This window comes from Lepisma saccharinum, chromosome 27 (assembly GCF_977018435.1).
Source record: "Lepisma saccharinum chromosome 27, izLepSacc3.1, whole genome shotgun sequence".
Classification (NCBI taxonomy): Eukaryota; Metazoa; Arthropoda; class Insecta; order Zygentoma; family Lepismatidae; genus Lepisma; species Lepisma saccharinum.
In genome coordinates this window covers 33146400-33170992 of record NC_139255.1, presented here as the reverse complement: position 1 = coordinate 33170992, position 24593 = coordinate 33146400, and the positions used below count along the sequence as shown (strand labels likewise).

General features: G+C 40.0%; 1 protein-coding gene across 1 annotated transcript in view; it reads left to right on the top strand.

Annotated features, from left to right (window-relative positions):
• The first annotated feature begins 5613 nt into the window (after positions 1-5613).
• LOC145980337 (putative peptidase C1-like protein F26E4.3) overlaps positions 5614-24593 on the top strand; it is a 316609-nt gene continuing 297629 nt past the window's right edge. Inside the window, exon 1 of the mRNA XM_083113379.1 lies at positions 5614-5730. The gene's annotated coding sequence lies outside the window, so the exon portion shown is untranslated. The remainder of the gene's footprint in view (positions 5731-24593) is intronic.

The following is a 24593-nucleotide window of genomic DNA, read 5'->3' as shown; positions in this document are numbered from 1 at the left end:
TACACGTGGGGCTCACATCGAGTGCATCTAAAGGTTGCGTCCTAATTGCGGACAGTCCTAATTGCGAACAGTGCCTGAATCGTCCTAATTGCGAACACATAAAACTGTGAAATATTTCCACGTCCTAATTGCGAACACATAGAGCTGAAAACCTGTTTTTAAAACCAGCTAAGGGTAAGATACGAGAATTCTGGTCTTTGCCAGCACCGAAGGAAAAGAGACTTTGAAGACCCAAACATATTTTTTTATGGATGAAACGTTCAAAAGCTGTGCTAGCCAGTTTTATTAGATATACACCATACATGTAGACTTGAGCAGTACGATTTTAGAAGCAAATGTTGTACGTACCTGTAGTCTTTGCGTTTCCACCAGACAAGAAGACAGACATTTATTTACGATTGTCTCGATTAATCTTGAGGGAAATACCAGAGTGGAAACGGTAAACATTGACTTCGAGGCTGATTAACATTCACGGTTATTTTTGCCACTTTACACAAAGTCTTTGGAGGAAAGTTCAAGAAATTCGCATGACTACATCTTACAATGAAGATGAAGAAATAAAGAGGAGCTTGGTTGGTTGGTTGATTTGTTGTTTTAAGTCCACTTTATGCACAGTAAGGCTAATTGGGACTGGACCTACAGTTTAAAGTGGGATTCGAACCACTTGTGCCTCCACCGGGTATCGAACCCGGGACCCCTTGATTAACAAGGCGACGACGCTACCACTGCGCCATCGGGGAGGCCCCAAATAAAGAGGAGCATCCGTATGTGAGCGTCTTTAGCTTTTCTAAACCTAGAAGATCTTGAAGAAGGATGGCTTCGTATTTACGAGTAAGCTCCTCGTAATGAGAACCTTGTGAAGTTCTTCGACTATTTTGTGGACCGGTGGCTCGAAAACCCTTTACTGCCAAAATATATGTGGAACTGTTTCTACAGGAGGCACCAGACAAATAATGCAGCGGAGGGATGGAATCGTAAAATCAATCAATTGGTAGGCCACATCCAAGAGTGGCAGAGCTCATTAAATGCTTAGAGGCTGAGGCAGAGAAGTCAAATGATGTAATTATGAGAATGGAATTGAACGTGGAAGGTGTCAAGCGGAAGAAAATATATGGTTTATTGGACGAGAGGATAGCAGGAAGCACCGACAAATACAAGGAGACTGGTGATATCCCTAATTTTTTAAGTACCATACCATATGTTTTGAAATTTGACTAGGTAACGTTCACCGCATTATTAATTGACAAAGTCATTAATTGTATTATTAATTGAATAAGCTCTTTTTGTACAATATGTATAATGTATATATAATGTATGTACTTCGACGAAGGCTTTAATCATGTCGGATTTTATGTTACAACTGATATGTTTTAATTTGAGGTGCAACTCTTTACACCACACCCTCACAGGCCACTGACCAGTCTCAAGTCTGGCACTGAGTCTCTTTTAAAATATAGTTAAAAGGACTCAGGAAATTGAGAGAAAGTTGTAGGTCACAGGGCAGAAAATGTGTTCGCCATTAGGACGCATCCCTTCGAGTGTATTCCTGTTCAGGCAGGAAGTGTTCGCAATTAGGACTGTTCGCAATTTGGACGACAACAATCTAAAGTCAGTAAAAAAACTTAGAACTTCCCATGAAATCGTCCAATAATTTGTAGCCACGCGGTATTGTTATAGATGACGTCAATATATCGATATAATTACAGTGTCGTATACTGAGTTCAAGACCTGGACTACCTCAATATGACACGTGGTCCTAGGCTAAGGAGAAAGGGGGAAGATTAGGCTGGCCTAAACTCCCGGTATAAGTGGTTAGATACATCAATTTTGCTTGTTTGTGACGTCTTCAAGGAAGTCTCGTTGCCTTCCCAACGGCAGCCAGGCTGCAAACGTCTAAGAGTTCAGGTTGCCAACGTCTAAGAGTTCAGGTTGCCAACGTCTAAGAGTTCAAGTTGCCAACGTCTAAGAGTTTAGGTTGCCAACGTCTAAGAGTTCAAGTTGCCAACGTCTAAGAGTTTAGGTTCCCAACTCATAAGAGTTCAGGTTGCCAAAGTCTAAGAGTTCAGGTTGCCAAGGTCTAAGAGTTTAGGTTGCCAACGGCTAAGAGTTCAGTTTGCCAACGCCTATGAGTTCAGGTTGTCAACTCCTAAGATTTCAGGTTCCCAACTCCTAAGATTTCAGGTTGCCAACGATTAAGAGTTCAGGTTGCCAACGCCTAAGAGTTCAGGATGCCAACTCCTAAGAGTTCAGGTTGCCAACTCGTAAGAGTTAAGGTTGCCAACGTCTAAGAGTTCAGGTTGCCAACGTCTAAGAGTTCAGTTTGCCGACTCCTAAAAGTTCAGGTTATCAACTCCTAAGAGTTCAGGTTCCCAACTCCTAAGAGTTCAGGTTGCCAACGTCTAAGAGTTCAAGTTGCCAACGTCTAAGAGTTCAGTTTGCCGACTCCTAAAAGTTCAGGTTATCAACTCCTAAGAGTTCAGGTTCCCAACTCCTAAGAGTTCAGGTTGCCAACGTCTAAGAGTTCAGGTTGCCAAAGTCTAAGAGTTCAGGTTGCCAATTCTAAGAGTTTAGGTTGCCAACGGCTAAGAGTTCAGTTTGCCAACGCCTATGAGTTCAGGTTGTCAACTCCTAAGATTTCAGGTTCCCAACTCCTAAGAGTTCAGGTTGCCAACGTCTAAGAGTTCAGGTTTCCAACTCCTAAGAGTTCAGGTTGCCAACGCTTAAGAGTTCAGGTTGCCAAATTCAAAATCGCCATTATCCTCTTATTGAAATGAGTAAGTTTATTCACAATTGCTAATCGATCTTTTCTTCTGTATTTTACTCTCTAGGCTTCAGGCTTTGCAGATAGCCTTGCTAGCCTAGAAAATACGCCCCTGATGAGCAATATCAATGATGATATCAATGATATCGATTTTTTAAAAACTCGTTACATCGACTCGACATTGATATCATAGGTATTGTCGTTATCGATATCGACGTCTATATTTTGTTACTCGATACATGGACTCGGAATCGATATTAAATCGATATCTAACTTAGATATTGATAAATATGTATCGCACAGCCCTAGATAAAATACCCTATAAACAATATTGTCTAGAATTTGCATTTTGCTTAGTTACACATCGATTTTGCTACCTCTATATTCTACGCGCTACATTTAGTGTTCTTTAAGAGTAGGCGGAACCAATGCTATTTCTACAGCACGAACCTGTTTAAATCAACTGCTTTGTCATGAAGAAGTTACGTTAGGAGTATTGGAAAAAATCGGTAAACGAATATTTTATATTGACAGGGCAATATCGAAATTTCGATAACCAAATATTTTCGGGATCTTTCGGGATGCTTTAAGCTTCCCCAGTAGTTTGGTGGTGTAGATTATCACCTTTCAATTAAAAGGGTCACGAATTCGATTCAATAAGGAGCCACATCTGATTTGTTAAAGACCCCTTCGAACATTAGCACCATGCTAAAAGTTGTAGACTCATTGTATCAAATTAAGCTCGACAGGGGTGAGTGGAAGACAAGCACGTGAGCGAAAGCGTCCTTCGTCGAAGGCACCATCCATGCAATTGCATAACGTGACTGAGGATCAGGGATTTTTACACCTCCCCGAAATTTTGCCAGCACTCCCTGAAATTGTTTAAAAAGATCCAATGTATGGCCATTTTAACGTGAAATTAGTAGGTCTGAGCCGATATCAGTAATATCGGTATCGGAAATATCGGTTGAAATTTATTAATCGACATCAGCCGATACTTTTCTGGCATTTTAGTCTTTCGCGGGCTCCGCTAAAATGCAACACTTTCGCGGAATGTTATGCAAAATTCGAAGTTTCTATTTTGTACCAGTTTTGTGTGAAAAACTGAATTTTGTGATAACATAACGTGTAATTTTATATTATCAGGTAATTTTTGAATATTTTAAGCCCTTAAGTGGGTGTTTCGATTTTATAAATTGAGTTAGAAGCGGGTTACCTGAGCTGTGTTCGGGGTTGCAATGTGTAACGTTAATCGGGTTGCCCGAGTTAGGTTCGGGCAGGAAAGTTTATTCCAACTTCAGATCGGTAACACGATTTGTTCTCGGGTATTGTTGTGTACACTATGCGGAATCCGATGCGCAGTTGTTTTTGAGAGAGAGATAGAGGGAGAGAGAGAGAAAGAGAGATAGAGAGAGATAGAGAGAGAGAGAGAGAGAGTAACTTAAACCTAAATGGGAATTGAAACTACTGCACACATAATTTAAAGTAAGCTGTCTCACTACATTGTCAAGGAGAGAGAGAGAGAAAGAGAGAGAGAGAAAGAAAGAGAGAGATAGTGAGAGAGAGAGAGAGAGAGAGAGATAGAGAGCGATAGAGAGAGAGAGAGAGAGAGAGAGAGAGAGAGAGAGAGTGTGTAACTTAAACATAAATTTGAATTGAAACTACTGCACACATAATTTAAAGTAAATCGTATGTTGAATCTTAGAATCCAGTTCAGCGAGCCCCCAGTCCGCCCCTGTACAAGAGGGCACATGGCTTTGGACAACGTTATAACATTATAACATTACATGTCTTGTAAATGAGAGAAAGGTGAATGAACACACAGACATTCAAGCAAACTGTACAAAACTGTACAAAACGAAATGTATGTACTACTGTATATCCATTTAAAGATAATAATTCCCCGCTACGGGAACATTGACTGGATCTAAAATGCATAAAAAGCCGCCAAATTCAAATGCCCGAGCACAACTCGGGCTCCCCGCTTAAGGGGTTTTAAAGCAAAAATCTTGGTAAATTGAATTGGTAATATTACTCAATATTTTGAACAACTTTTAATTACATTAACCCTCCGAGTTACGTAAGTAATGCGTTCCGTAAACCTTTACGTAATTTGAATTTTACGAAAGTCGAATTTGTAAATTGCTTAAGTGTAACTTCGTAAGAAACTGCAATATTTGTTATTATTATATGCATGTGTATATATATGTATATTATTTACACAGTATTATCGTATAAATGAAACATCATGCAGCAGTATTTACTCGGATATAAACTGACACCCATTGCAGTCGCGTATTACGTAAGTTGGGGGGGGGGGAGTTTACTGTATTTAAATTTTCAAGCATCGTTATCTATTCAAAGTGGTTTCGGCTCAGCCCTAGAAATTAGCCTAGCACCCTCTTTGAAGCGAAATTACACGCCCCCAAAACTAAAGTCCCGCATAAACACAGTGACCAGTGACCGCAATTGGGTTCCAAAACTGGGGGGGGGGGGGGGGCAATGTGCAAAAACTTGGGGGGGGGCAAGGACAGTTTACTAGTGTGGGAGGGGGGGCAACGTCCACTCTTAATCGCCGCCACTGCCAGTGACAGCTCCAGAAAAAAAATGTATGTGGAGGCAGAGAAGGGGAGAGACACACATTGAATATACCCCTTAATATCATACAGAAATCATTTAGTCTTGTTTGTTGGGGGTGGCATTCTGGATGATAACCCTCCGCTGAGAATAACCAGGGAAAAAAACTTCGGTCAGCTTTTAGTGGTTTCTCAATCGTGCCAGTTGGCAACACTGCTCTGGTGGACAAGCGCGCACAGCACAGTGGCAGAAGTAGGAGCTGCAGGTGGCGAATGGCCACAGTGGCTACTGGTATCTTGTGGCGTGCGTTCTACCTCTGCGGATCATGCGTTGAAGCAAGGACCGGAAGACGAAAGACGAGATTTTTAACATCTGACGATCGACTGCAAGTGGTAAGTGTTCATATCCATACCTGACTACCACGCCTTACTGAAAACACAAACATTTTTCAAGTACCCTTCTCACCTATCTCCCCCTCTCCCTTGACAGTTGGGTGATCGAAACAATGCAAATTGTGCAACACGTTCTGGTAATGTGTTAAAACGCTTGGCATGCATCCCCTTTCCTATATTACAAATAAACAGTGTGGCAAAACACACAGAAATAACTACGCATTGTATTAATTGACAGGTAAATGTGCAATTCTGTTCTATTGCTCAGAACATCAAACCGGCACATCAGCAGAAAACAAAGCATTATTTTATGCATTTCTATGCGTATTTATTATTATTATTATTATTATTATTATTATTATTATTATTATTATTATTTGGAATCATTCATTTCTATATCAGTTGATACGTTTTCAGTTCCGGGTGTATCGAACTGAACCTACAGGTTAAAGTGGGTTTCATTGATTGATTGATTTTTACTTCGCTTTTCTGTCACTTTTAGGAGCCGCGGTAGTCTAGTTTGTATAGCGTCTGACTGCTACTCGTGAGACCCGGGTTCGATTCCCGGGGTGAGTGATCTAAGGCCTGGCTCCTTCAACTTAAAAAATACTAAAAAAAATAACACATGATTAAGTTCAGTTACTACATTTTTGTTATGAAGCCATACCGCAAATCTTGACGTTTGGCATGATGGCATGTGCGGTAATTGCGCCGCAATAGCGATTCTTAGACGATTTGATTGATGTGTACAGTTTCAAGAAAGAAAAACATAAAATGACTTTGTGTTGAGTCAACAGTTACTGCTGGGGCATCAAAAGAACTTTTCAGTTTATTTTTTCTAAAATTTCTGAAGCTTACTTTTGTACCGTAACTTTTTTTAAAGTAATACGAGTATTGTGTCAATTAAAAAATAATGAAATGCAAAATGCAATAATCTCACAGTTTTGCTTCTTTTAAAACTGACAACCAATATACTAATTAATATTTGTTTACTTAAGCGAGGAAATTTGACATTTTCAAATCTAAAAGGCCTAAAACTCAGTGTTTTTAAGTTGTTTTTTTAAAAAAATTTCCAGGGGAATGCCTCTGGACTAGGGGCTTCTCCCAGAGTCTGGCCCCTCCAAAGCAAGAGCTCAAACTCCGCCCATGCCCAGGCTCAACTAGATTGGTTCTGGGGGTTAAGGGTGCCCGGAGCGTTGTGCTGATCACATAACCTCTAAAATTGCCGAGATCGAAAGAATGTTTAGGGCTCTGCCGTCACATTTCCTTATATATGCCTCATGGCATGGTGCAAAGGGCACGGGAAACTTTACCTTTAACGTTCTGCAACTTTTGGCTATTCGCGAAGATGGGGATGGAGGAAAGCGATAAAAGATGAAATCGTCGAAAGGACAACGCAAATACAAGCGCTCGCTGGTTGTGAGTCCGGACGCCAGAGCCTCGTTAGCATGCAGGAATGCAATCCGGGTGTACTATGTGGAATAGAAGTTGACATTTGGCTAATCGCAAGGGTGAGGATGATTGATGATATGATGACAATAATGAAGGTACACTCACAAAGACAAAGAACGCCCATGTCAAGTTTAGGATTCGAACCCGGGACTACTTTGGTCGTAGCGCGCTGTCCTAACCACCTCGTCGCCGACAGTAATTCAAATATATTTTACATCTATTTCTCTTCTAATTGATTGATTGATTGATTTGCTGTTTTAAGTCCACTTTATGCACAGTTAGGCTAATCGGGACTGGACCTACAGTTTAACGTGGGATCCGATCCACTTGTGCCTCCGCCGGGTATCGAACCCTTGACCCCTTGATTACAAGGCTACGACGCTACCACTGCGCCATCGGGGAGGCCTCTTCTCTTCTAATTGTGTTATATACTGTGAAATATCTATCTCATATGGTTAGTCGCGACGATGGAAATGAACGATGATTAGATTATATACAAGAAAACACTAAGACAATGGAACAGCGCGTGACTTGAATGGAATCGAACTGTGACTCTACGGCAGAGAGATCGCGAGTCGAGGGAGAACTTGTTTAAAGGTACCATCTCAGCAGTTATTTCGTAATTAAAACCTGAGCCTGCTTTCTGGCTTTCGATCTCCGCACCGAAGTTGCCGGGTTCGAGTCCCGACCTGAGCATGTGACTTTTCTTTCGTCAATTTCATCTCATCCTCATCGTCGCGATAGTGACACTTGGAAGAAAAGCGACGAATAAAAATAATAAAAACATTGATGTGTGTCATGCTTTTTGTTCATTTTACGACCGCGATATATCATTTTTTGCATCTCTTCTTATCCTACGAGAAAACATGATCATACATCCTGATCTTCATGAAGGGACACTCGCAAAGGAACGTCTATCCCAAGGAAGCGAATGGAAACTAGATCCTTCAGGGGCGCTTTACGATTGTATTGGGCAAATAGTTTCTTTATCGGAAGGTCCGTGCGTCGTAGGGAGGGCCAAGGGAAACTTGCTTATTCATTTATCCCCTCGTCATTTATCTCTTTTCACCCATCTTATTTTGATTTTCTCTTCTCGACTTTAGCATTTGTTCGTGTTTACTTCATCTCTGCTCCATCATTTCCTAATATATGTTTTCCCTCCAGATTTCTGCCTCCGTTTTTTCCTCCTCTATTTGGCCCATCTGTGTACTTCTTCTTTCTCTCAGTCTCTTTCCCGTAGTTCTCCCCCCCCCCTCTCTTGGTTTCTCTATCTTGCTGCCTTATTTCTAAACCTCGTATTTCGGTTTTTAACCTATTTTTTACTTTACAGGTATGTAAGAAATAATAAGTTATGTCAGCGTTTGTTAAAAGACGCAATAACTGATGAAGTGCCTTAGCACCTATTTATCCGTCTATTTACTTGTATTTAGGTTTTTATATATTTTTAAAGGTTTTACAGGATTTTTTTGTCACATAGAGGTATTTGCTTTGTTTTGTCACAAATAAATTCAATGACGAACGTGTTTGAAACGTACTCTGCCGATTTCCCTTCCTCCAAGTCCATGGTGATTTTTGAAAGCTCTAAACAAAGCAAAATGTCTGGTGCCACTGTTACCTGTGCAATTCAAAGTGGTCTGATCTGTGTGGTCTTGCTCACTTTCGCGTCACTTGGGTGCTTTGTGGGATTCACGCCTTGCAAACTAACATTTCAGCATTGAAGTTTCCACCACTGACTATGTTTTTGTTGAAAGATTATTTTCAGCATATAAGATGATCCTCACAGACAAAATTGCGGAGTTTGACTGTGGATAACATCAAAGACGATTGTTGCCTAACTATACGGCGAAGAGTGGATTTTGATAGCAAATTTCCAATGGTAAGTTCTGACATCGCCGTAGAGTTAGGCAACACACATAACGTTATGCAAGATAGTGCGTATTTCAGGATATATGTGTCCCATTTTCATTGCCGGTGACTACCTAATCAGCATTTTTCAGGAATTTTGAACTATTTCAAGGATTTTTCAAACCTATTTTAGGATTTTAAGAGCCTATATTACGAACCTAAAAATCCAAGGTCTACTTTTTTTTTTCTCTATCTCTCTCTCGCTTGCTTATTTCTCTTGCCCTTGCTTATTCGCTTCTCTTCTTTTTTTCTCTCTCTATATGTCTTCTTTTCTCTTCAATCACTTATCTTCCCCCTTGTTTAAAAATGTTTCTTATGATATAATATGACGTCAATATGCTACTTTTCTGCAACTCCGTTCCACGGGTCACTTGGTGTGTATTCCAATACGTGATATTTGGTAGGTCTTTCGGAAGGGAAAGTAACGCTGGTTGTATAACAGTTAGGGGTTAGACCAGCCTTAAATATCTGTGTCAATTGTACTCGGTTAGTTCCTGTACGTACACCCAACGGCGAAAGAAACAGTAGGCGAATTGTCCACCACCGTTTTCATTCGGTCTGTATTACACAATGTGATGACAATGAATTGAATTAGCAGAATAAAAAAAGTAATGAAAATAACGGTGGACAATTTGCTTATCATTATCTTTGCCGTTGACTGTACATACAGCTTATTTAAAACACCAACCTTGCCAATTTTGCGCTGCTGTCTGAAATATGCAATTTTTATTCGCTTTACTTTCTGTTTAAACATTTATATGCACATACGTACAGAAATGTGAATGTATGTACAGTCATCCGCAATAAAAACGAGACACCAAGCTCCTTCCATGGCGTGTTGCATAACTCTACGGCAATGAGCTAAATTAACTACCATGTCTTCAGATACCTCGGATATCGCCGCAAAGTTAACGCACATAACGACATTTTTTTGCGGATGACTGTACATATTTCCTGTCGGAAAGGATGGTACCTGGGTGAGACGAGACTGGTATTGGGACAGACAACCGCCACTGACATGACAACCGCGAATTTGTGGCACATTGCTGCATTCATACAGGATAGAAAATGTAGTTTTTCCGACGGTTCGTAGCGTCGAAACGAGACGTAAACGAGCAAAATGTTATTGAGAAAAGTTGTTCGCCTTGATGTCCTCTACACAGTGTGAAAGTTTGTCGGTATTTCTTGGGGACACCCTGTATAATATTTCCCAGCTCTGCTGTATGCCAGAATTGCTGATTTGATTAGGCATGTGAACATAGGGCGTACCTAAACGTGACATCGGATTTAACGATGTGAAGAGTCAAGTTGTGCTGTGCATACAAGCGGCGAGTCAACTGTCAATTAACGCTACCTGCGTTAATTGTGTAATTTCCTCGATGTTTGTTTACAATTAATTTTAAATTGAAAAGTTCTCCTCGCCCTTCCCTTCGTAAAGCATCTCGTCGGTTGTTACTTGATTACGTGCACAGAATACATACCGGATGGAAATCCACGTTTTTGCAGTTTTTATGGGTGCGTCTCGTAGGGTTTGTTGTTATCTAGATATTATCAAAAGTTTCGCGATTACGTAAGTCTATTAAACTATTGATAATATCTAGACAACAATGAAAGAAAACTACACGAAAATTCACGTCAATGCTCTAGAAGGAATTCTAAGCGTACGTAATTTTTCATATTTTGAAATATCCAAAAGGTTTTTCAAATGGAGAGAACAATTTTAAAACATTCGCCCATTCGGCTGCCAAAGGTTCAGTCTAGCCTTAAGCCTCACGAAATCTTTACGACTCTTCCGTTTTTTTTGTTCTTTCTTGCTGGTTTTTCTTAAGGTTTCTTCATCTCTTCTTTGTTTTCCTTTTCTCCCATTATTCTCTCTTACCTGCTTTTCTTATTGTTTCTCCATCTGTAGTTTGTTTTTCTGTATTTTCATTATTCTCTCTTACCTGCTTTTTCTTATCGTTTCCCCATCTCATCTTTGCTTTCCTTTATTTCCATTCATATTTGTTTTCATTTCCTTCCATTCTCCTCTCTTGCCTACTTTCTCTTATTGTTTCTCCATCTATTTTTGTTTCCTTTTTCATTCTCCTCCCTTGCCTGCTTTTCCTTGCTGTTAATTCATCTCTTCTGTGTTTTAATGTCTTTACTTTATTCTCTTGGCTGTTTTTTCTTATTGTTTCCTCATCTGTTTGTTGTATCCCCTATTCTCTATCTTTCACTCGTCTTTCAGTCTATATCTTTCTCTCTCTTCAATTATATGTTTCCCTCATTCTCGGTTGTTAGACACATTTTTATCTTTATCTTATTCTTCAGTTCTCTTGTGTCTCCATCTCCTCCTCTTCTTCTTTCGTCTTTCTTTCTTTTCTCACTTTTGCTCGTTCTGTGTGCCCTCTATTCTGCCTCAGTCTACCAGTCTTTACTTCTCTCTCTCTTCTCTAGTCCTCTTCCCCCTCTCTCTTTCTCGAACTTCACTTATTTGTTGCCTCACTCCCATTTCTTCCTTTGTCTTTCACTATATCTTAGCCTTTAGTTCTCTTTGTGTATTCTTTCTCTGACTTTTCTGTCAGTCTTTAGTTCTCTCTCTACTCTTTCTCTCACTTTCGTTCTTTCTTTTTGTATATTCTGTCCTCTCTTTCTATCACAGTCTCTCGCTGTTCAGTTCTCACCTTCCCTTCAACTCTCAACCCTTTGGTGTCTTAGGCTTCTCCCACAGTCAACCTCCAGTCATTTTTCACCAGCATCTACTCTTCGTTGTCTTCAAATGATCAACATTTCATTCACCATTTCTTTTTAATGATCCAATCTTTATATTGTTTTGAGCATAGTGACTTAACTGGCAAAATCTTTATATTAGTTTCTACGGAACAAGGATAAGCGACGTTACATTGTCAATAATATGGAAAGCTGATTTTGACTATGGTCTCTCTGTAGCCTCTTTGATCCTTGATCTGTCGCTTCCAATGAGTGGAGCCATTGAAGGGACGATTGGATTCCGAACACAATGGGATTCTTCAACGGGCAATAAAATTTTAGACGCTTCTGCACAGCCATTCACAGAGTCTCAGAATCGTGACAGCTGCAGCAGGAACGGCTTCATTCTTTAACCAAGCTGGATGAATGGATTTCTCTGTGGCGGAAACTTTGATGGGTGTGGAAACGGCAAGATAAAGATACTTGCAGTGCAGGCATCGACGACCGGAAGAAGGGTCATGTGGAAAACAATCATGGTTTATACAAGTGCATGTGATTATTAGAAATTGAGACAAATTTTGAGACAAAAACAAAAGAGGCTCTTTAAGATAACAGACTAATTAAATTTCATTTCAGATATGTCTTCCTTTAAGGAGGAAGGAGTGCTAAGTGGCGTTGCGGATGACGTAAGACAGATTATTATTACGCTCCTAAACGCAGATCTAACGTATTCTTCCTTGTCAAGGTCCGTAGAATCAGTCTTTCTCCCTGCCTGAGAAGGTCCCACCGCCATAACTGGGCTTTTTAACAACCCCCGCGGTCGAGAATTCTGTGACATCATCACGGAAGCACTTGCCTTCCTTCGCCAGTCTTTTTACATGGAAGCGCATTGGAGGCACGAATGTTTTCAATTACTATATGTATGCAATTGTTGTTGGAATTTTTGTATGCACGTCGTATTTAAAGGGAGGGTTCTGGGGGTCAAGCTCCCCCAGAAAAGTTGCCAAGTACTAAAATTTAATAAGCAAAATTCTTGATTACAGTATGACCAGTGAGCCGGAACGCTTCGGAACTCTGTTTGTTGTCGGAACTCAGTTTCTGCTGCGACATAAAAGTACATTCTTTGTTACACCTTGTAAACAATAGGTAAAGAGGAAGGAGAAACATCTTGAACTAAATTTTACTCTTGTCGGTGGTTGGTCCGAAAATTTAGAAAAAAAAATACTTATCGGTCAGTGCTATAAGTTAAAGTTGTAATAAAAAAAAGGTAAAAAGGTAAAGTGTTCCCCTGTGCATAGCACCACGCCATGAACGCGTATAGGGGGTGTGGGGGTAACGCCCCACACTTTCTTGATCCGGTCGTGAGTGAGGGTGATGTGATCAGCATCACGCCCCTGACCGCCTTTACCCCCCCAGGATTTCCCCCATTTACCCATGTTATTCGACGCTGGGTGGGCGCCGGGGCGCGCTTCCACGTGTAATTGAGTACCTAATTTCATGAAATGACAGACGTGATAGATCTTGTCTTTATATATTTACTTTGGATGCAATAATATAATAATAATTATTATTATTATTTAAGTGATGAGCACGATTTTACGACCAGGTAAAAATTGGTTATACAAAATTACAGCATTAAATACATAATTATAAAATAATATAGTGGATCCTACAATCTTATACATCATCATAAATTCAAATTATAGGTTTCAACAGGTTCAATACTAAACCTCTGGCCTTATTTAGACATGTAAGAATTGAGATATACCTATGGGAATATCTGGGAATTTTATAAGATATATTATTCAAAAAATATTCACTTTCAATTTGGAAAGTTAAGATCTTCTGTACAAAATTCATCCTATCCATTTTTCTTCTTTCTTCTAAGGTAAACATATTCAAATATGTTAACCATTCAGAGTAATGTTGGTCATAGTATTTGTTTTTAAACATTGTGCATAATAACTTGATGAAAAGTTTTTGAACTCATTCAACTTTTAGAAAGTGACTGATGGCTGTCAGAAACCATAATTCATTAGCATATTCAAGAATAGGACGAACTATATGTGATAATAATAATAATAATAATAATAATAATAATAATAATAATAATAATAATAATAGCCGGCCCCCGTGCCGGAGTGGTTAGCACATCGCGCTACGACGCCAGGGGTCCCGGGTTCGAATCCCAGCCTGGGCGTGGTTGTTTGTGAGTGTCCATTCATCACGTCATCACTCATCCCCATTCACAAATTATCCAAAAATGGCACAAAAAGCGAAGTAAAATAAAGCATATCAATTAAAAATAATAATAATAATCTCAAGTCTCGTAGCAGTCAGACGCCCTACCGACTTAATCACCGCAGCTCCCTGCCTCTATTCACAAATCATCCATAATTATTACAAGTATTACTTATTCCTATTCTTTATCTATTTCTTTGTACTTAGTTATTTTATCGCTTTTCTGCCACTTTTGGCTAATCGCGACGATTAGTATTACTAATGGAGTATTGTAGTAGTAGTGCTATTGGTGGTGATAGAAGTAGTTGTTATGTTGGGTATTAAGTCCACTTTATGCACAGACAAGCTAATCGGGACTGGACCTACGGTTTAAAGTATTTTCTACTCTTACGGCAAGCGCTCTATATGCTGGCAAGGGAAGTGGGGAATACGCAGTAGACCAACCAGACAACAGCGGTGGCGCCGAGAGTTACGACGCGGCGAGAGGAAGTACTACGTGCACCTCGTTCTACAGGCTACTGCGTTTCTTATCGCGCTGGATTGGTCGCTTCCCCGCTACCCACTTCTATATTAGTAGTTGTAGTCTTAGTAGCAATAGTCGTGATGGTACTAGTGGAGGGGTGTGGAATAAATAGAATTGTTATACTAACTTCTCAGCACACCTGAACACAAAAGCTATTAATGTTAACTTGTGACCTCCCCCCCTAAACACTTTTCCAACGGTCTAAAAGCTCACAAGCCCTTGTGAGTCCCCCAGACCATGAAAAGGACATTACGTCCGCGAGAGAATCATTTATTACGTGATTGTGGCAATATGACCTTGGATGAGCATGTTCAAGTACGCATGGAGGGACACACCTGTTCCTCTAATATTGAATCGCCTTTTAAATGGTTCATGGAGTGACATTCGGCCCACGTTTGCGAAAAGAAATAAAAAAAAGACGTGTAGGACCTCGGCTGTGTTTGCGCTCCCATCCTACGAGTCCCTGACCTTGATCATGAAACAAACACGTGTTAATATTAAGATTGCTGATGCTTTATTTGCAGTTGTACGTTCCAAACCAGGCCAACGTAAATTACCCAATAAAGATACATTGTGGCAGGTCGCTAGAGAATTTAGTCAGGGTTGACTCAAGGATGGGCGAAACACTTTCAGGTTTCTGCTTCAGAAGTCACGACTATTTCCATAATCTCTCATTTTTCATTTCTCTCCATCTCTTCTTATCTCCTCTCTTTAACCTTCTATCGTTCTCTCTTTCTTTCTGGCTTCTTGCTATCGCATTCTACATTTTCTCTTTTCTTTCCATTTCCGTCTCACATTCCCTTTCTCTCTTTCCCTTTCTTTTGAACAATTTCTCTCTCTCCATTATTTTCATGTTTTTCTCTTTCTTTTTATCTGTTTTTCTCTGTCTCCTTTCTCTTTCGTTTTTCTATCTCTTCATCCATTCTATTTATGTATTTATCTTTCTTTTTCTCTGTCTTCTTTCTCCTTCTCTTGTTTTTTCTGTCTTCATCCATCATTTTCGTCTTTCTCTTTCTTTTTCTCTGTCTTCTTTCTCCTTCTTCCGCTTTTTTATCTCTTCAATCTGACCTTTTCTTTCAATTTTTCCCTCTCACTGATATTTCTATACCTTTCTCTATCTTAGTTCTAGCTTCTTTTTCTCACTCTATTTTTCTATTTTTCTTTAGTACCTTTTCGTTCCTTCTTTTACATCTCTTTCCCTTCTTATTTTTTTATCGATATAATTATGAATCCCGCAATGGTCCAGCTGGTATAGTTGACCTCCGTGATTAGCACAGCTCACTACGGCACCGGGGATCCCGTGTTCGAATCCCGGCATGGGTGTTCTTTGCGAGTGTCCGTTCACCAATTTCATCATGCCATCACTCATCCCCATCGTCACGGTTAGCAAAAAGTGGCAGATAAGCGACGCAATACAATCAATCTATGGCGTCTGACTGCCACGCGGGAGACCGCGTTCGATTCCTGGAGTGAGTAATCAACCATGAGGTAAATTCGACCGCAGAGTGGTGCTCCTCACATCACCTCCAACCTTACGATTGAAACAATCCAGTGCTTTGAATTTACGGTGCGAAAGAGCCCTAGACTGAATTCTCTTATCGCCATACCACTCCAGACATTCATTTGTTTCTTGATTCTTGTCCTGTAAGAAATGGAACAATGCGTCTTTGTGCTATAATCTTCTGCTATGCGATACTGGAAAAATATTTACGTTATAACCGGACATTTTTCTAGCAATGAACAATTCCAAGACTTCAGACCGCGTCACACCTGCACAATGTTGCTGTGGCAGAAACTGTGTTCAGGTGATTTGCCTGAGAATTTAAAGCCAACAATCCTCACATGTGAGATTTAGTGTGCAACAATAGTGATTCGCAGGGGCGCCGACTTGTCAAAATTATTTGGGGGGCTCTGCTCACTGAAATAAATTAATGAATGACTCACTCCCTCCCCTTTTTTAAATTTTGGCCTCAGTGATCGGAATATCGGAAAAGCACATGAATTTCTCAAAAATATTAACATTTTCATTTACAGTTCGAATGCAAAATGTTAATTGTTCACGGATGGATATGTCACACATTTCGTCAACCATAATAGAAAAATATTCCCGACTTTTAATATCTGCTACCACGGAGCGCAAAACAGATCTCCCTAATACATCAATGATCTCGTTCTGAATGTCATGTAAGAGTCATTTGTAGCCCAAACGTCCCATCCACTCTCCTAGTTCATACATATCTTCTTTTGAAACTCTTTTTAGTAAAAATGTTAACAATACTCGCAATTATATATACTTCGTATATAGTAATAAGTCATGTGTTTTGCTGTATCTGGTCATAGCGCCCCCCCCCCACCCAAAGTTGGTGGTTTAGTGGTCTCAGCCCCCCAGAGTGGATGGTCTAGACATTGCTATTTGAGGGGCTGTGCTCCCACATCGTTAACATTGGGGGGCTCGATCCTCCCCAACCCCCATGGAGTCGGCGCCTATGTAAGCTGATGACAATTCAAGAATTGAGCTAACTTTATGATCATAACATACAAGTGAATCATGAAGTAAATGTATTATGGGTAGGGACGTGAAGTTTTCGTTTTTACGATAATACCGAAAATTTGGAGAAAGCAAAATAAAGTTTTTAAAATGTATTTGGGCAGGTAAAGGATTTGGTTTATTTTACTTCGCTTTTCTGCCACTTTTTGCTAATCGTGGCGATGAGGATGAGTGATGATATGATGAAATTGAGGAAGGGTCACTCACAAAGAACACCCATGCCCAGGACGGGATTCGAACCCGGAACCCCTGGCGTCGTAGCACGCTGTGATAAGCACTCCGTCGCGGAGGTCAGCTTCTGGATAGGTCACCCCTTACGCACTACCGTATGGATGTTTGTAATTTTGTATGGGATTGTTAAATTATCGGACATTACTAAAAATAGTGAGGCTGTGTTTTTCCAGTTTGGAGGTTGTGAATTTTCTAGGCTCTCATTTAACTCCCTGGACCTTTCGAACTATCCTTTCTTTGACCGAGTCGAAATTCCTGCGAATAACTGCCGCAGCTTTCTTCCCGTGCGGCAAGCTATTGCCAATACTCTTCTCATTGTTATTCAGGGCTCCAGGGAGGAGTTAATCGCCAAGGCAACATCGTCTCTTTTCTCCTGTGCTTGTTAAGTCTACCATCCCAATTATTCCACTCTTTGGAGAAACACAGCGATGTTATTAACATGTTTGCGGATTCTGAAACCGTTTTTTCTTTCTTTTTTGCCTGTTCAAGTGTTTGGTTAGTCTTACCGTTGTTAATGATAACCGGGAATTTTGAGACCTTTTTAAGAGCTATGCGTCCAGGGACTACTTAGATTCTGTCACGCGAGATGTCGCTACAAACAGCCGTGCCGTAACGAGTGCTGTTTCTTCACCAGAATGAAAGCGAGTCTGAGCAAGTATGTTACTGGCGTCAAAGCAAGAGGTAAATTGGCGGTTTCAAACGACTCTGGGCTAAATGTGTAATTTAAACGCCTATTAATTATCTCTTAAATGCTCTGTTTTTGTCCTATCGCTCATTGCGGTAATGACCCACTAAAATAAAAGAAAATATAAACGTCAACAACAATGTAATGATTTTCTGTGACAGAAACAATTTCAGGGTGTACAAAAGGCTCCAATCAGAGCACTCTCGTTGCTAGAAAGTAGTGTAATTAGTGACCTTCGCTGAAGGCACTTAAAACTCAACCTGACTTCATGTACTACACCCCGGAAACTAGTCTTGCATGCCAACATGACTCTGGACTCAAAGTCAGTATAATGCTCTATATGATTTGTGTTGTGTGCTGTTCATGAGTGTTTGTGATTTTGTCTTCATTCATTTCATCTTTTCATCATTCATCCTTATTTTCGCAATTAGCCAAAAGTGGCAGAAAACTAATTAAAGTAGACCATCGATGATAAGAACAATTTTAGTTGACCCGTTTTCAATAAACTATTGCCGTAGTTTTCGCATACAGTAAAACCTGTCTATCCCGGAACATGATGGTTCCGAGCAAAATTTTCCGTCTTAACAGTTTTCCTTTTTATACAGGGTTGACTTTAAATACAGTATAGAGCGCTGCAGGAAATAATGGAAAGACAGATTTACATTTCGCATTACTTATAATGTAGAGTACTAATGCATGTACGTACATGAATAAAAATGTGATACAATCACAATAAGAATAGCAGAGATTACAATTATGTAACTACACAACATGTTGATACACTTTTTACAGTATTGTAAGAACGTACAGTACGTACTTATGTATCTTTTCGAACCCGGGACCCCTGGCGTCGTAGCGCATAGAGGGAAAGAGAAAGATTGAAAGATGGAATAAGAGAGGTGAAGAAAGATTGAGATAAAAGTGAAGAAAAAAGAAAGAAACAAAGAGAGATAACAAGAAAAATGGAAATATGACGAAAGAACAGAGGAGAAATAGAGAAAGAAAGGTGGAGAAAGAGGGTAAGAGATGAAAGAAAGAAACGGAATCGTAACAGCTATGAGTATTGTAGCGCATTCTTTCATATCGACAATGTGAGTGGCAACAGAGCCGTGTTCCACTTACAGTATTGCATTGTTTTCTTGCGAGCGAAAAAAATAAGGAAGAAATTACCGTCTTACTGAGAATAAAAACATCTCGTTGGTCTTAAATGGTGTTCAGTTTCCGCGTTAAGGAGGTTTCCGCCTTAAGCAGGTCATTTTCAGGTATAAAATCGGTCCGTTCTGGGAACTTTTTTCCCGTATTTACAGGTTTCCTTCTTATAGAGGTTCCTTGATATGCCGTTTTTATTGTATTTTCAAAGAACATGGCACCGTTTTATGTGTGTACGGGATTATCATACATTGACCAATAAAAATATTTTTTTATAAAATCATAATTTATTTAATTGAACGTAAAACATAAGAATTGCTCACACGAGAAGAAGTATTACATAAGAATAGGTTGTTAATAGATCGGCCTTCGTGGCGGAGTGGTTAGCCTGGTTCGAAACCCGGCCGGATCATTGGGTGTTATTTGCAGTCATGAATTTCATCACTTCATCACTCACCTTCATCGTCGCGATTAGCTAAATAACAAAATTAAGTCAAGCAAACACTTTATTGCTTAAATTTATGTATTTTTTGCTTAAAGTTTCAGATACAGTATTGAAACTGTATCAGGAAAACAAGAACAACGAAAAACACAATACAAGATGACACAGAAAAAAATATACATTATACATGTATTATTCTCAACGATTGTCAGACTATTCTGGCAAAAAAGTGTCAATATTTGTGTTAAGTTTGGATAATACAGTAAAACCTTATTAATCCGGACACCGATAAGCCGGACTTCGCTTAATCCCAGAATGCAAGGTTTTAAATGTGGCTAGAAGTCAACAAGAGAACTTCCCAAAGAAAAGGCAGTCAACGACTGATGAAATTCTGTTTCCCGCAGACTTTGTACTGTACTGTATAGTGTATTTAGGCCTATGCCCTTTAAATACAACACAATAAACGTGTTTTGTTGCTATAAACAGAGCTTTAATGCACTTTCTACTGTTCTTTTAGGTTATTTCAGTTAATCCGGACTTTCGTTAAACCGGTCAACTTATCCCCCCATTAGTCAGAATTAACGAGGTTTTACTGTAATTGAATTGTTACAATTGTTATTTATGTATGAAAATGTAGTTCAGACATCTTGAAAATTGGTCTGTAAGTTGGGTATTAAATCGTTGTTATCATGATTCCTCGTGATGATATTTGTTCTATGATGAATCTACAGTACGTGTGTGCACCACTGCGTACATACACGACAATTTGGAGGCAGGTTATTATATAATAAGCGGAGAAGTCTAAAGAAAAGAGACTGTTATTGAAGGGAGAGTCTTGTGCGGGGACTGTGAAAGAGCTTTTCAGGGAGGCAGCCACACAGTATGTGTGTGTGTCCATCTCACTTCAGACACCTTAGAAAATTATCTACAAGCGCCCGTGCGCCCTTTGTTTGGCTTCCTGGGTGGTTCCGGTGTTGGTGTTAGTTGAAGGCAATACATTCTTGTAAAACCACCCTATCCGTTCTATTTCCACCTGATCCTGTTGGCGGCGGTTAAGCATATTCCACCCGCATTGCAGGCCTCTGTTATGGCTATGGACGGGATGCTACGCTGTCCGAGGAAATTAGATTCAGCGAAGAGAGTCTCTGATTAAATCATCTGAGCTTCCAGGGGTTTTGGAAGTCTCTCCCCCGTTCTTTTTCGCCTCTGGTGCGGTGGCAGGTTTATTGAAATGCTCCTTTCCTCTGCTAAAGTGCGTCCATTGTGCGTGGAACGGTCACGCACAACGCGATGCGAAGATAGAGTTTGTTCAGCTGAAGAGTTGAAGGGGAGCTGCTCGACTATCAAATTTCTACTCCAGGGACCTCCTGTTCGAACCCAGGATAACATTGTTGTTTTCCTTTATTTATTTAAAAGTGTTTTTAAACTGCCGAGAACAGCTCTTCAGCCTTAATACAGCAGTATTACATGCTACATGTTACAAGGTTACATGTTACAAAGTATCCAAAACCACAGTATTAGACAAGAGAACATTTCAAAATATTTAGCAAACATATTTTGGTTTTTGTTATTTTGTATTTATTTTACTTCGCTTTTGTGCCATTTTTATCTAATTTGCGTAGATGGAGATGAGTGATGATATGATGAAATTTATGAATGGACACTGACAAACATCCATGCCCAGGCCGGGATTCGAACCCGAGACCTCTGGCGTCGTTGCGCGATGCGCTAACCACTCCGCCACTGGGGCCGGCGAACCCAGGATAAGAGAATGTTGGATTATCTTCTATTTCCAAATTTGGATTGATTTATTTGGTTCAATTTTACTTCGCTTTTCTGTCACTTTTTGCTAATCGCGAAGATGATGATTGATGATATGATGGAATTGGTGAAGGAACACTCACAATGAACCCCCCCATGCCCAGGCCGAGATTCGAACCCGTCGTCCCTGGCTTTGAGTTCGAGTTGATGTTTTAAGCAGGGTTGCTAAAGATCCAGGATCCCATAAATTGTAATGGCGTCTGTTGGGTTCCGCAACAGGATTGGAACAATTTTTCTCGCACAATTTAAATTCGGTTCAAGTTGCGTATTATTCCATTTCAATACGGAACTTGGACCAGGTTATAATTGATTCTGATAAATTTTTTATGGACCGTATTTAAATTCATCCGGCAAAAATGTTCCTGGACTGTATTTAAAATCATCCGAAATAAAAATCCCTGGACCGAATGGAAATACTTTACAGATAAAAACATTCTTTACGATCCAGAACCTATTTACGCTTGCTGATTTTCTCTCCTGTACCGGAATTGAATTTATTTAAAATTCACAGACCATTAAGAATCTTTGTTTTAAGTCCACTTAGCACAGATAGGCTAATAGGGACTGGACCTACAGTTTAAAGTGAAATCCGAACCACTGCGCAACGTGCCTCCACCGGGTATCCACTCACCCCCTAATCTTCGCGATTAGCCAAAAGTGGTATAAAAGCGAAGTAAAATAAATCAAATCAATCAATCATTACTTCATTTGAACAATTTTCTTTGGTATAGATCCCGCAGAAACGCACAAGAGACACGGAAGAAACACAAGCATTAACCACAATGCACCCTAGATGCATTGAAGATGATACAATATACCTATATGATACAATATTTAAACCTGCAAACGCATAATAACTATGCTAGTTTTCCTACTAAGTATTCCCATAGAAGCTTACGAACTTCTTGAATAGTACTAATTTTTATAAGTAACTAGCTGATTACCCTGCGTTGCCCGGGTATTTATTTATCCCAATCTTGTATGACAGGAAAATAATGAATTCTAACTATAGTGTAAAATGTAACTAATTTTAAATGTGATCGTGAATGTCACCAATTAGCTTAGCGACTCCGAAAACTATGGATTCGACACTAATCTAGGTCATTTGTGGCATTTTATTTTTCACTCCCTCTCATCCCCCCCCCCCATGCCGATAGGTGATGAACTTGGAGATGAACCGCATTGGGAGTTTCACGAAAACTATGGATTCCATTCGCAACACAGCCTGACTGTTATAAAACCCGAGAAACACTATCGTTTTGCGGATTGCATAGAGTCACGGATGTCTGTTTGTGCGAAATTTAATATCGGTGGTTCTTGATTATTTTTACATGTCACCCCTTCCCACCCCCACCCCTAGGGGTGCCAGGGGTGTCTTTCCACGACAGTATTTATTTCCAGGTTGCAAGTGATACGTGCACCAAGTTTGGTTGAAATTGCTCCAGACGTTCGAGAGTTATGCCGGAACAAACAAATGTACACACCCACACACACACACACACCTCGTATATGTAGATAGATTGGTCACCAACCTTTTCTCGATCACGAAAACACATGGAAAGTAACACTGTCGGGAATTCCAATTCTTCCGGATTATACGATTAATTGTAAAAGTAATTGCAGAGCTACTGGTTTCCAAGATCTCTTGAACTCATCTGAACATTATTTTCCCCAGGATCTTCCAAGAGCAAGTGGGAAGCACTTTGAGCATACGTGAATTGACTTTGATCATGTTTTGACATGCCTAACATTATAATTTCGTACTGCGTACGAATTTTTCAATTAACGACAAGGAAATTAAAAAAAATGCTTGGAATGAGATTCGAGGACCTACAGGGGTTAAAACAGCTTTGAAACAGTGAGGCAGGGAGTGTTCTGTGGAATGTTTCCAAACTGGTTTCGAGGGCTGGATAAAACGCTCGCTCAAATCCATTCGAACGTGATTGCAACTGTGTGGAAGGGTAACTCTGAGTAGAGGACGCTACAGGCAAACTATATGTATGTTCATTGTTTCAATCTTTCCATTATTAAACAAATTATACTTCAACAGGCAAAACTTTTTGATACCCCCTCGTACTTCTGCGCATGTGCAGAAAGCTACTGCGCATCCTTCTCATGAGGTAACTCCCCACTTATCGCTTTTCGTTCTTCTGTGCATGTGCAGGAAGTGAAGCTGCAGCGCATGTGACTGCACATACCCCAGTGACGTTGCACAGAAGCCCTCGCACGTATCAGTTTTCAGTCTTCTGCTCATGCGCAGTAGGGTACATTTTATCAATCAGAAACCATCTTCCTCGCTAATATGGTGGTGCCTCTGGAATCCAAGATTTTTCCTAGCCGAGCAACAGCAGTACATTGCACGATAAACTATGTGACGGAACTGTTAAGAACACCTGCGGACTAGAACCAAAATATCTCCCCAGTTCTTAAGATTCCAGAAGTGATTGGCTAAGAGCGAAGGAGCTACGATGGATTCTTCCGTCAGGAACCGAACTTGCGTTAAACTCTAAACGGGATACATGGTCGTTGAGCATTTATTACCCTTGCGTGCTCCTTTCTCCAGTATTATGGTCATTCAAGTGTTTAAAAATATCCTCGGATATCACGGTAAACGCTGCGTACCTCGAGAGGAACACGCCCGAAATAGACGGATGTTGATTGTTCGTATAGGCTTTGTGGATCGTTTCTATGGAACTTCCTTGCTTTTTCCTATATTTATATCTTGCCGCTGCTCTGTTGCTAAGTATGGAAACTTGAACATTTTAGAAATATTACAGTAAAACCTCGTTAATCCTGACCCCGATAAGCAGGACTTCGCTTAATCCGGACAGGCAAAAGGCAAGAAAAGATATAAAGCAGAATGCAAGGTTTTGAATGTGGCTAGAAGTCAACAAGAGAACTTCCCAAAGAAAAGGAAGTTAATCATTGATGAAATTCTGTTTCCTGCAGACTTTATACTGTACTGTATAGTGTATTTAGGCATATGCCCTTTAAATACACCATAATAAACGTGTTTTGTTGCTATAAACGGAGTTTTAATGCACTTTGTTTTAGGTTATTTCAGTTAATCCGGACTTTCGTTAAACCGGTCAACTTATCCCCCCATTAGTCCGGATTAACGAGGTTTTACTGTATTATCATTATTATCAATTGATTTAGACGAGGGTGACCAGATTTT